We start from the raw sequence: 14336 nt of genomic DNA on the forward strand, positions 1-14336 counted from the left end.
TTTGAGCCCCATGTTGGGCGAGTACCGTTTTAAACTTATATGCTGATTCCACCCGCCCCCCTCCGTCTCACCCCGCACCATGGGGCCGCGCCCGGGCTGAATCTCTCCAATTTGGTTTCCACCTCTGTCGCAGCATGAAATGGTCCTTATCAAAGTCACAAATGATACCCTATGTGACTACCACCATGATAAACTATCCCTCCTCATCCTTCTCAAATACAATATCTCACCGTGCTGTTATGCTGTTAGACTAGTTTCCTCTCTCTGCTCTTATTTGGAATGTGTTGCTTTTCCGTCTGATAACACTTCGTATCATCGTATTATATTCGTCCACAAGAGGTTATTATTCGGCCCATCGTGCCTGTGCTGGGTCAAACACACGTATTCGTTCAAAATTCGTTTATAGATGGATTGAGTGCCTTGTTATCAGAAAATAGCCTGAACCACCACAGTCTGGAGCTTTCCTCCTCGCTATCAACCATATGGCCTATTTTTGTGTCACCCGCAAATTTCTCAATCATGCCCCCTAAGTTGAGGTCCAAATCGTTAATGTATACCACAAAAAGCAAAGGAACAAGTACCGAGCCATGCGGCACCCCACTGGAAACAGCCTTCCAACCACAAAAACACCCGTCGACCATTACCCTTTGCTTCCTGCCACTGAGCCAATTTTGCATCCAACAAGCCACATTCCCTTGGATCCCAGGGGCCTTTACTTTTTTGACCAATCTGCCAGGTTGGAACTTTTCAAAAGCCTTGCTAAAATCCATGCAGACTACATCAATTGCGCTATCCTCATCGATCCTTCTTGTCACCTCCTCGAAAAATTCAATCAGGTTAGTCAGACACGACCTCCCCAGAACAAATCCTTGCTGACTGTCCTTGATTGGTCCGTGCCTTTCGAAGTGACATTTTATTCTCTCCCTCAGAACTGATTCGAATAATTTGAAATTGATTGTTTCTCTTGCTTGCTGCAATAAAAGATAACGCGGTTGGAAGCGCTTCGGCCCGGCTAGCTCAATCGGTAAAGCATGAGATTCTGAACTCCAGCGTCGTGGGTTCGATCCCCACATTGAACGAATGCCATTTTAAAATTTTATGCTGCTTTCACTGGCCAACGGTGCAGAAATGATACAGAATGAAACACAAAATCGGTAGTCAGGATGGCCAAGCTGTCTAAGGCGCTGCGTTTAGGTCACTGCCTCTTCCGGAGGCGTGGATTCAAATCCCACTTCTGACAGTGCACATTTTTACTAAGATGTGTAAATATTTTATTTGTGGATTGGGCTGCAGCTGATTTTTCTGCCAAGTTGATTTCCTCATCCCACAAAAGCAACTGGCTTTGTCATGGATATGTGACTTGAGAATTTTCCAACGGTGAAATGTTTGACATATTAATGACCTGGACAAAGAAATAGAACAGCAGTGGGAAACATTTAAAACGGTGATCAACAGAGTCCAGGAGAAATATATCCCACTAAAAAGCAAGAACAGACTAGCCAGAAATGACACACCAGGAGTGAATAAAGAAACAAGGGCAAAATTGAAACTAAAGAAAAAGGCACACACTGGACAATAAAGGAGAGAGGGGAATGTGAAAAGACTGGGAAAGAAGTCTAAAGAACTATTAGAAAGGCAAAAAGGAATACCAAAAAAACAAAGAATTCTAGACACATCAACAGCCAAAGAAAGTTTAGGATAGGAATAGGGTCACGACAAACTCACAGGCAATGACAGCGAAATGGCAGAAATATTAAATGATCACTTTGCTTCAGTATTTACCAGGGAGACTGGTATTGTGGGCGTGACAGTAGAAGAAGAGATCAAAAAATATGTAAAGACATTTAAGGTGGAAAGGGGGGAGATAATTGATAAGCTAATCAAACTTAGAGAGGAAATTTCCTGTTCGGAGCCTAACCAGAGTTTCAAACAGCTCAGCCACGCTAATTTCCGTATTACTGTTCAGGAGCTCATTTCACAGGGACACAATTACTGCGCTCCATTTAGGGAGGCTCAGTGAAAGGCGGAAATTGAACTATTAATTGAATCATAGAATAAGACAGCGCCATTCGGATGCCATTCGGCCCATCGTGCCTGTGCCAGGTCTCTGATAGAGCTGTCCAGTTAGTCCCACTCGCCTGCTGTTTCGCCATAGACCAGAAAATGTTTCCATCCAAGCGTTTATCCAATTCCCTTTTGAAAACTGTGAGTTAAGAAAAACAATATTGAAAGGGGTGCTGGGGTCTCTGCAGCGTCGCTGTAGAGTGTGTGATGATTGAAGTTATCAAGATGGTTGCTTTACACATGGTATGTTGTGCAATCATCCTGAAATATCTTCAATATCCATTACAAATTGAATTGCAAACCTGATGGACAAACACTGGAAAACACGTTAAGAGTGAACGCCAATCATCTGGGACCCGTTTTCAGCCTCACGACACTTTAAATAAAGTGAAATAACTTTGCATTGAAAAGATTTGGAACTTGCATTTGTGCCTTTATCTGATCCATTTCTTAAAGTTGCTGGCGTCTGATGATGTACTCGCCTCTGCTCCCTCGATTGAACAAGAAAGGAGGTGTTTGACGTTGACGGGACCTGTTGGTTATGAGCTCATCCTTCACATTGAGTGGACTCGCGTCCATTGGACATCGTCAGTTTTAGCCCAGCGGTGAACTTCGCAGCAAACAAGATCGACACCATCTCACCGCTGGCGCTGACTGACGCGTTTATTGTTATTTCTTTCAGACCGAAATGAATAGCAACCGTGATTTTAAATTTGCACCAAGTGATTTTTAGTAGTCTCCTTTAAGTGTTTCAAAGGCGACCCCTAATTTATGATAGTCCGGCCATTTCACCAGCCGTGTTGAAAACAAAACATGTCTCTGCTTTTCGCGTCTTTTTTCGAACACGCAGCCTTTTGATCTGGAGTCAGACCTTTGCGCCACGCACTCTGAAGACAGGGTCCGGGATGTTATTGTGCATATGAATGTTTCTCAAACACCGTTTCATTTATTGGTTGAATAGATAGGGCTTATCAAATCTCCGCCAGGTCCCACCGGGTGTGAGACAGTATTGGAAGCAGCCTTCACCCCCAATATCACCCTCGCTTCAATCGCCTGCTCCCAGCGGACTGCAACAACAGGGCTGGGAGATATGGACTTTGTTCACATTGAATCAGCTGTGTGAATCATTAAATATTTACTCATTGTTAATGGGAGCTACGTTTCAAAATGTTCTTCGCCGGTTTTGGACCGGGGACTTCTCGCGTGTTATGTGAACATGACAACCACTACACTCCGGAAACCTAACACCTGATACTCCGTGTTCGGGACAGAATCCCTCAGCCAAACTCATTTCCTTATTACTGTCCAGGAGCTCATTTCACAGGGATACATTCACTGCGCTGTATTTCGGAAGGCTGCAGAGAAGGATCGGTGGCGATGGTCAGGCAGGGAATCCCAGAGCATCGCGCCGAAACAAACATTTCACTGTTTTCCGACGGCAGTGTAAATTATGGCGAATCAGGCATGCTCAGATCACATTGTTCACAGAGTGTTTTCTTGCAGCCAAATCACACATCAGAAAACTTGAAAAGAGTTTCGGAGATCGGAGCCATTTAAAGTGCTCCCAGTTACTGGAAATCAGGAATTAAAACCTGACACCGGCTTGAGGGCTTCCAGAATGAGGCAATGAATCCTAAAGTGGGAAAGAAAGATGCAATTTTCGTCTCTAAGTGGGCTCGAACTACCAACATTTCGGTTAATAACCGAACGCGCTGACCGATTGCGCCAGAGACCGTGCGGTTCTTTTTCTTGCAAGATACACTAAAGCAGCGTGTCACCGAGCCAAAGTTGCATGTTGCAGCCACAGAAATGCAATTGACCACCATCAGTGTTACTTTCCCAGAAATAAAGGATGGGACATTGTTTGTGAAAACATGGAAACGGTCTGGTCTCGCTCACAGCATCGATATCACCGCCAACCAGCTCTCCTGCAACCGGCGTGCCCACCGGTGCTTTGTCTGTTACTCAGTCGCACTGTGGGAGAACCTTCACCACACGGACTGCAGCAGTTCAAGAAGGCGGCTCACCACCACCTTCTCAAGGGCAATTAGAGATGGGCAATAAATGCTGGCCTCGCCAGCGACGCCCACATCCCATGAACAAATAAAGAAAAATCATTCTGAGCGTCCGGACGCTGATGTCAGGTTTTGATCGTTGATGTCAGGTTTTGATCCCTGATCTGCAGTAACTGGGAGCGCTTTAAATGGCTCCGACCTCGAAATTGCACCCACAACATCAGAGTAACTGTTCCAGGGGGACATGCCGACTCAGCTGCGTCTTGTCCGCCTGTATGGTCAGTCCTTTCTTCGCCTCCAATTCCGTTTCCCAAAGCGTATCAGCAGATTCACAAAGCTGTTTGTCATTTCGGTTCCTTTCGATTTGTCCAGCTCCCGATGGCAATAATTTTCAAACCTGGTTGCAACCCTCCACCTTGCATCGTGTCCAGGGATGGGTCATGTGGAGAGACTGGAGAAGCTGGGGTTGTTCTCATTAGAGGAAAAAAAGGTTAAGGGGAAATTTAATAGAGGTGTTAAAATTTATGAGGGGATTTTGATAGAATGGATGTGGAGAAGCTGTTTCCATTGGCAGGAGGGTCGATAACCAGAGGAGACAACCTGCATTCAAATAGCGCCTTTAACGTCGTAAAACGTCACAAGGTGCTTCACAGGAGGGTTATTAAACAAAACTTGACACTAAGCCACAGATGGAGATATTGGGACAGGTTACCAAAAGCTTCGTCGAAGAGGTAGGTTTTAAGGTATGTTTTAAAGGAGAGAGAGGCGGAGAGGTTTAGGGAGGTAATTCCAGAGCTTAGGGCCGAGGCAGCTGAAGGCACAGCCAATAATGGTGGAGCGATTAAAATCGGGGATGCGCAAGAGGCCAGAATTGGAGGAGCACAGAGATTTTTTTTATTCATTCATGGGATGTGGGCGTCGCTGGCTAGGCCAGCATTTATTGCCCATCCCTAATTGCCCTTGAGAAGTTGGTGGTGAGCCGCCTTCTTGAACAGATGCCGTCCGTGTGGTGAAGGTTCTCCCACAGTGCTGTTTGGTCGGGAGTTCCAGGATTTTGACCCAGCGGCGATGAAGGAATGGCCGATATATTTCCAAGTCGGGATGTTGTGTGACTTGGAGGGTAACATGTAGGTGGTGTTGTTCCCATTTGCCTGCTGCCCTCGTCCTTCTAGGTGGTAGAGGTCGCGTGTTTGGGAGGTGCTGTCGAAGAAGCCTTGGCGCCGATGGTGAAGGGAGTGAATGTTTAGTGTGGTGGACGGGGTGCCAATCAAGCGGGCTGCTTTGTCGTGGATGGTGTCGAGCTTCTTCAATGTTGTTGGAGCTGCACTCATCCAGGCAAGTGGAGAGTATTCCATCACACTCCTGGCTTGTGCCTTGTCGATGGTGGAAAGGCTTTGGTGAGTCAGGAGGTGAGTCACTCGCCGCAGAATATCCAGCCTCTGACCTGCTCTTGTAGCCACATGATCTGGGATGGTTGTAGGGCTGGAGGAGGTTACAGAGATAGGGAGGGGGCGAGGGTTATGGTGGGATTTGAAAGCAAGAATGAGAATTTTAAAATCCAGGCGTTCCCGGACAGGGGGTTTGACTGGAACGTCACACCGTCCCCTCCCGTGTTTACTTCCACAAACTTATATTGGGACAAGGCTTGGGCGGATTTTTCTGTGTCTCACCCGGGGCCTCTGAGTCTCCTGCAATCCCCCCGATCACCAACTCACCCAGTTTGTACATTTAAACCGGAACAAGTGCCTCGCAAAGGGCAAGAGATGAAGGCAAGGCTGGAACCTCTGACAAAAAAAAAATCTCTTATCCAACAGTGAGGTTTGTGTACCTGAATCGCTAACTCTTCTTTTAAAGTTTTGACATTCATTGGACGCCACGCGGCACCTCCAGACTTGTCTCTTGCACTCACAGTGAAGCGGAGGGCCGTTTTCACTCGCACGCCAGCAATTGTGATATCAAGAAAAAGGTGGCGGAGAAATTCTCCATTTCAGCGAAAATGGAGCGCTGGGGTCCGCTCATGAGTGCAGTGTAAAAGTTGAAACCATCACCCACGATCCTGAGGTGAATGCCTCTCCCGACTGAGCTAGCCAAGCCTGAGGAAACTGTTAATTCCTTGTCGGTTGTTGCAGCGAGCCGGCTGTTGGCTCCGCTCCAAGGGTTCAGTGCAAACCATGAAACAGGTTCTCCTAAATTCCATGGTGTAGAAGGCAATCGAGTAACAAGTCGAGCAATGTATTCCGCTCAATTATTGATCATTCCATTCAGATCTTCTGCTTTTCAGCTGCACTTCCCCCCAAACATTGCGATTAATTTTGCTCAGTATTTGTTTCGCTTATTTAAAGTTTATTCGCCGGCTTTGCCAGATTAAAATTTCATTTCAATTATCAATGACAGGGAGCAATGAGCATCACTTGTAAAATTCCCTCGGGCCCATCAATGTGTCAGAATCAAGCACCCGGGTGTTTAAGCATCAATCAACTGAACTAAGACGGTTCACTCACTTGTCCCAACACCTGCTGTGCCTTAACTTGCTCACCGCTGCCAGTAGTTTATTTTTAAATGACGCCTCCCTCCCTGACACCGCAGAACTAGTGACCAAAGTTCCGTTTATTGTTAAGAAAGCATTAATTCCGAAATTATCCAGGCGCATATGAATGGTAAAATAAATAATGATTTCGACACGCAGCATTTTGCTTTGAATTCAACCGCACTACCGTTGGGCCACGAGGGCTCCTAATAGCATATATTATATATGTATATACACTTATTATATACTTAAATATATATGTTTGATGCAGTGTTCCCCAGTGGTTGGGGATAGTTCATTGCACAAAAATAATTCAAGTCTCTGAGACACTTAATGTTTGTTTTAATCACCATTAATACGTTTTGTTGCACACTGAAGGAAATGCTAACTTGTTTGCCAAGTGACAATTAAAACGTTAATAAATCTTTGTGCTTTGCATGTCATGAACTTGTATCCCTTCCCATTTTACATACTGTATTTTAGGAGTCTGCTTAAAAATCTTTAGTGCAGCCGCTGTTAAATTTTAAAAGGTTTGTAGCCCCTTTCACGCTTGACGAAACTCGACCCTGGAGGTTTATGGGGAGCAAGTCCCAAAGAAAGCTTCCCTCCGAGGGCAAATCGGGGACTTTCTGCGTGTAACTGGTGAACATGATAACCGCTACATTACGGAAACGACTAATTTTCGGTCTCAGGTCTGAAGGAAGTATCTCGGAAAAACATGTCCTGCTGACTCTCCTCACACTGACTCTTTTCACGAACATTTCATCGATCGAAACTATACATGTCACAGGGAAAAAAAGGTCAGTCATTAAACTCCTGAATTCGCCCCAAAATCTATCAATCGCAGTTTTGAAATTTTCAATTGACCCCCAGCCTCAACAGCTTTTTGAGGGAGAGAGTTCCAGATTTCCACTCCCCTTTGTGTGAAGAAGTGCTTCCTGACATCACCCCTGAATGGACGAGCTCTAATTTTAAGGTTACGCCCCCTTGTTCTGGATTCTCCCCACCAGAGGAAATAGTCTCGATCTGCTCTGTCAAATCCCTTTAATCATCCAAACACCTCAATTAGATCACCCCTTAATATTCTTTACTCAAGGGAATGCAAGTATCGTCTGTGCAACCTGTCCTCATAATTGCTGATCAACGAGAGCCACCAAAAAGGGTTTTCCGATGGCTGGCTCTTGAGTGCACTGGTCTTAATCAGTGGGCTCGTTGGTCAATGGGTATGATTTTCGCTTTGGCGGTTGTTAGTCCAAATATGTGAGAGGTCCCGGATTCGATCGAATTTACTTTAGATCTTCAAATTCCAAAGACAGAAAAGTACCCAAATCAGCCCACATGAGTGAAACAATACCTATGTTTCATACTATTACCTAACACAACTGCCCAACTTGGTTCTGATGAAAGGACATTGACCTGAAACATTAACTCTGTTTCTCTCTCCACAGATGTTGCCTGACTTGCTGAGTGTTTCCAGCATTTTCGATGTTATCAGAGTATCACTTCCCTCATCACCTAACTAAACTCCTCCACTAGATGTCGCCTTGTGGTGAAAACAGGCTCCTTCTGCACAGCCAGGTGTTCTGCTTTAGGCATTAATTATAAATATAACTTTTGAACTTGTTAGTTAAAACATATGGCCTTGCCCATTGACCAGAAAGCAGAATGGTGTTTATCTCTCACCAGTACAGCCCTTTCCCGCTGCATCAGCTTGGAATGATACGTAGCAATCATACAGATGTCACACCTCTCCTGCTTCCCTATGAAGCTGGTAAGACGAATAGCACACAATGCTGTCTGACACGCATACACACCAGCTCTGAATGATTTAACGGCCTTGTTATGATTGTCAGAGAATTGTTTATATAAAAAGGATAATTAAACTTACGAGTATTATGATATCAGTTACAATCCAAGAGCTTCTGGACTTCAGAATCTACTAGTCTCCATATTAAACATATGCATGCATATAAAATGAAGCAAATCTGTCTTATGATTGTAGTTTCATTCTCCCAACAGAGATTTATACTTCCTTACTTAAGAGGCAAAAGCTAAACGTTAATATTACTTCAATGTAAAGACTAACTCTTTCCTTACAATACAGATTCCCCAACCTAATATAACACCTCAAACTGATCGAGCTTCTCAAATTAAAACAGTATCTCAAACTCATACAGTACCACAAACGGATAGAGAATCTGAAACAAATATAATTCCTCAAGGTAATACATCATATCAAACTAATAAAGTACCTCAAACTAATACAGTACCTCAAACTAATACAACAGCTTAATCTAATACAGCACCTTAAACTGAAACAGAACCTGAAACTAATATTTTTTTATTCGTTCATGGGCTGTGGGTGTCGCTGGCGAGGCCGGTATTTATTGCCCATCCCTAATTGCCCTTGAGAATGTGGTGGTGAGCCTCCTTCTTGAACCGCTGCAGTCAGTGTGGCGAAGGCTCTCTCACATGCAATTTGCTAACAAATAAAGCACCGGTGGGTTGGCGGTGATATCGATGCTATGAGCGAGAACAGACCGTTTCCATGTTTCCACAAACAATGTCCCATCCTATATTTCTGGAAAAGTAACACTGATAGTGGTCAATTGCATTCTCTCTGACTGCAACATGAAACTTTGGCCAGGTGATACGCTGCTTCAGTATATCTTGCAAGGAAAGGAAGCGGACGGTCTTTGTGGTGCAATCGGTTCAAGCGTTTGGCTCAATAACCGTAAAAGTTGGAGGTTTGAGCCCACCCAAAGACGAATGTTGCGCCTTTTTTTCCCACTTTACAATTCATTGCCTCATTCTGATAGCCCTGAAGCCAGTGCCATGTTTTAATTCCTGATCTGCAGTAACTGGGAGCACTTTAAATGGCTCCGATCTCTTAATCTCATTTCAAGTTTTCTGATGTGTGATTTGGCTGCAAGAAAACACTCTGTGAACAATGTCATCTGAGCATGCCTGATTCGCCATAATTTACACTGCCGTCGGATATCAGGCACATGAAAAAAACAGTGAAATGTTTGTGTGGGCGCGATGCTCTGGGATTCCCTTCCTGACCAACGCCATCTGCAGCCTTCCGAAATACAGCGCAGTAAATGTATCCCTGTGAAATGAGCTCCTGGACAGTAATACGGAAATTAGTTTGGCTGAGGGGTTATGTCCCTAACACGGGACTTCAATCATCTCGTTTCTCTAGTATAGTGGTAATTGCATTCGCCTAGCACATTAAAAGTCTCCGGTTCGAAACCGGGCGAAAGCATTTTGTAAACCTTGATCCAATTAAAAATGATTAAATATTTAACGATTCACATTGCTGAATAATGTGAACAAAGTCCATTTCTCCCAGCCCTGTTCATGCAGTCCGCTGAGAGCAGGCGATGAATGCCAGCGTGATATTGGGGGTGAAGGCTGCTTCCAATACTGTCTCACACCCGGTGAGACCTGGCGGAGATTTGACCAAGGTGGGATAAATGAAACGGTGTTTGAGAAACATTCATATATAGAATAGCATCTCGGATCCTGTCTTCAGAGTGCGTGGCGCAAGGGTCTGACTCCAGATCAAAAGGCTGTGTGTTTGAGAATGTCGAACGAATGAGGACGTCTAAGTGGCAAAAGTATGAGAATGTATAAGTGGCAAAGTATAGAATGAGAATGTCTCAGTGGCAAAGTAGAAAAATAGTAATAGGACAAGCAAGGGTTAATTAGAAGCTGCCTAGGTTAGAACAATGGGCCCCTTCAAGGTTAATAGTGAGATCAGTAACTCGTTAGATGTTGGGGTCTGCTTATGCTCATCATTGACATGTTGCCATTCGGGAGTAGGGAGTTTGGTGTCTGTGTCTCTGTGCAGCTGGGTGATCAATAGAAATAATGAGCTTAGTGAAGCCAGAGACCATTCCAGATTAGCTGATAAGGATGTGGGATGATTGGGGGAAAACATTCCAAGCTAGGAGATGAAGAGACATTCATCTATGTCTGTCACTGCGGCGTGATCAGCTAACTGTATTGTCCATGATTGGCCTGTAGTGAGGTAACCCCTCATGGCCAACCTTTGCCAGGCTTATGATTGGTAAAAATGTTCCAACCCCTATTGAACTGTATAAACGTGTGTATTTTCTGTATGTTCTTTGTCTTGTTCTGCCAGCATAGGTGGGACTCTATCGGGAGTCCAGATCAATGCTGCAGACCAAGTTCCAAGTTCGACTCTAATAAAGTTATTGTTGAACCGCAACGGTGTGTTCGACTCCGAATTTGCTGAACCAGACTGAGGGAAAAGAATCGAGTTCATCATTTGGCGTAGTCGGCAGGATCTCAACGGTCGATCACCGAGAGTTCGCGGAGTAAGAGGCGGATTGTCTCGGACACGGATGAAGGAGCAGGCGCCCCCGGGGTGAGTAAAGCTTTCTTTTACCACTTCGGCTTTCCTGAATCTGTTAAGTCTGACGACGAATCGTCCACTCGCTAGCACTCGTGTGGCGTCCTTACGAGATTCAGGTCAGTCTGGCGAATAGAGTCATAGAATCATAGAGTCATAGAGTTATACAGCACGGATAGAGGCCCTTCGGCCCATCGTGTCCGCGCCGGCCATCAGCCCTGTCTACTCTAATCCCATATTCCAGCATTTGGTCCGCAGCCTTGTATGCTATGGCATTTCAAGTGCTCATCCAAATGCTTCTTGAATGTTGTGAGGGTTCCTGCCTCCACAACCCTTTCAGACAGTGAGTTCCAGACTCCAACCACCCTCTGGGTGAAAAAGTTCTTTCTCAAATCCCCTCTAAACCTCCCGCCTTTTACCTTGAATCTATGCCCCCTTGTTATAGAAGCCTCAACGAAGGGAAAAAGCTCCTTAGTATCCATCCTATCTATGCCCCTCACCGAGATAGGTCAGTGATTCGACATCACTGAGTGTCAGCTTCGGCTGAGGGTCAGCTTCGGCTGAGGGTCAGCATAAGTGCAGAGGGTCAGCTTCGGCTGAGGGTCAGCAGAAGTGCTGAGGGTCAGCTTCGGCTGAGGGTCAGCTTCGGCTGAGGGTCAGCATAAATGCTGAGGGTCAGCTTCGGCTGAGGGTCAGCATACGTGCTGAGGGAGTAATTAAACTTAGGTCGGTGATCAAAATTATCACTGAAATTCAAGGTTCGAGTTCCTGGTAACTGGATATAAACAGGAATTTCGAATACGGTGCGTTAGTGATCAAAATATCACTAGGTTCGAGTTCCTGATAATTGGATATAAACAGGACCTTGGAACACGGTGGGTCAGTGATCAATATCACTAAGAGTTAGAGTTCGAGTCTCTGGTGATTGGGTATAAACCAGAACGTCGAATACTTGGGGAGTGGGTATAAACAGGAACTGATTGCTTGTGCTGACCGACTACAGAAGGAAGTGCCGATGTCACACGCTCAGCCTTAGACTGGTTGTTAAGAGAGGAGATCCCCCACGCGAAGGTCAGGACCCTGAAGTGGGCGCAGACACCAAGGGCACTTCGGATTGTGACGCACAAGCGGTCAGGACCATAATTAAATCCAGGAAGCGACTGGGGGGCGATAATACGGTTGTGTTAACTAGTTGATTAAGCGTAAGGGAAACGAGAGATAAAATGGGTAATTGTCTGGATGTCACTGCAGAACCCGGCAGTGCCTTACAGATTTTGTGTGAAAAATATCCAGACAAGGCAAAACAATTTAGACAATTGTCAGGCGGGTTGAATAAAAGACTGGGAAATGTTCAATGGCCATTGGGAGGAACTAAAGACCTAGATACTGCCATAAAAGCAGAGGAAGTAATTTGGAAAAATAATGCAGCTAAACCAGCCAAAGGGTTAATTGCTTTATGGAGACAGTACTGTGAAGAATTGAAAGAAGCTTCGGTATTAGCAAGTTGGCAAGATAACGCGTTGAAGTTAGGAATAACACTCACTGAGGGAGCAGTCTGTAGAGGTTCTAAAAGGAGAATGTAAAAATGAGAGACACTCTAAACAGAAGTCTGAAAAGACTTCGGGTGAGCCAAAAGGGCTTGAGAAAAGTGGATTACGTAATCCAATGATTGGCCTTTGCTTGGCTGAGGAAGACGATGATGATTTGGATGAGTGGAATTGTTGGTCCCGTGTAGCTCCCCAGGGTCCTAGTGCTCCTCCTGTTAGGTCCCGTGTAGCTCCCCAGGGTCCTAATGCCCCTCCTGAGTACGGTAATCTCTATCCTTCGGTGCCGACGGAACTGGCTGTTCAAAACCCTGCGATAAGACCTCAAATTGTCTCCCCGGTCTCCTCCCGTACCAGAAGTAAAACTACGGAATTATTGGCTCCAACATTTAAATTCTCAGCCAGCCCACTTAGTTTTAGAAAGCAGAGAGATCAGAGACTGGACAGTCAGGAACTTAGAGACATAGACAGTGGAGCAGCAGGAGACGACTTGACATCACTCGACTCAGAACCTCGTACTGAGACACTAGTTAGGTATGAATCGACCCCTCGTCAGTTACCGATGAAACAGGTGCCTAATCCCGCCTATGACCTGGCTAAAGTCGGAGCACCCGGCAACCCCCAATTGATAAATGTGTACTGTCCCTGGAGACCCCACGAGATGATGGCCATTCTCGCCGGGATGCCGGATAGAAAGAAATCACCTACCCGGTTTGTAGACTTTCTTCGGACTACCATTTCCGTTTATAATGCAGAACCAAGAGACTTGTGGGCATTAGTGCAGCAAATTTTAACCCCTGCTGAACGCATTCGGTTTTTGGGTCACATACAATATGCGAATTATACTGAATTGGCAAACGCTCAGGCACAGAATGGTGATCGCGAACAGTCTATACTCAACGCCTTGACCACCACCCTACAAAAACCAATTGACCTAAATAAGATCTTAGACACCAGGCCTAAAAAGGGCGAGGGAGCAGACGAATATTTGGAAAGATTCTCTGAAATATACCAGAATCAGTCAGGAGCTGTAGCATACCGTGAGGGAAGAAACTCACCACTGTACTGCGCTACACTACTGAACTGCCTGCCGACTCAGGTTGCTCAAGCAATTAAGACTAATAATATGAACTGGTCAGAGAATACTCCCAATCAGATGGATAGGGCAGTGAAATACTACTAGATGGATAATAAGCACCAGGAAGGTCAAGCCCAGGTTAGAGTCAAAACTGAGTATGTGGTAAAAAAGGAAGAGCCGAAACACACCCCAGACAGAACAGGATATCAGATGGAGCCTCAGTATTGTGTCCCAGGATGGGTTGATGGAGAAGGGAATGGGTACATTACACACCCTAACGGACCAACCGCTCCTAATTACGGCCCACCCTACGTTCCCCCGAGACGTGATTTTGAAGTAAGAGGAGGAGGGGGGAGAAAAACAGGGTCAGATGCCTGTTTTAATTGTGGTCAGCCAGGCCACTGGAGCAAGCAATGTCCCTCCCGTAGACAGGGAAAAGGGGGCCATATGCAAGGGCAGCGAAGAGGAGGTTGGCAAGGGAATCAAGGACGAGGAAGATTTCCGGACTTTTCCCAAAACAATCCGTTCCCCCAGTATTGACTAGCTAACCTTGTGGTAAACGGGATCCAGTCAGAGCAGGAGCCCGTTCTGTCATTAATGATCGAAGGAAACCCACATACATTCTTAGTAGACACCGGAGCAACTATGTCATCTGTCCGATCGGAGCTCAATCTCCCTGAGTCCGGGGAAAGACAAAGTCTGTCTGGTTTTCAGGGACAAGTGAGCC

Source organism: Heptranchias perlo, unplaced genomic scaffold (assembly GCF_035084215.1).
Source record: "Heptranchias perlo isolate sHepPer1 unplaced genomic scaffold, sHepPer1.hap1 HAP1_SCAFFOLD_47, whole genome shotgun sequence".
Classification (NCBI taxonomy): domain Eukaryota; kingdom Metazoa; phylum Chordata; class Chondrichthyes; order Hexanchiformes; family Hexanchidae; genus Heptranchias; species Heptranchias perlo.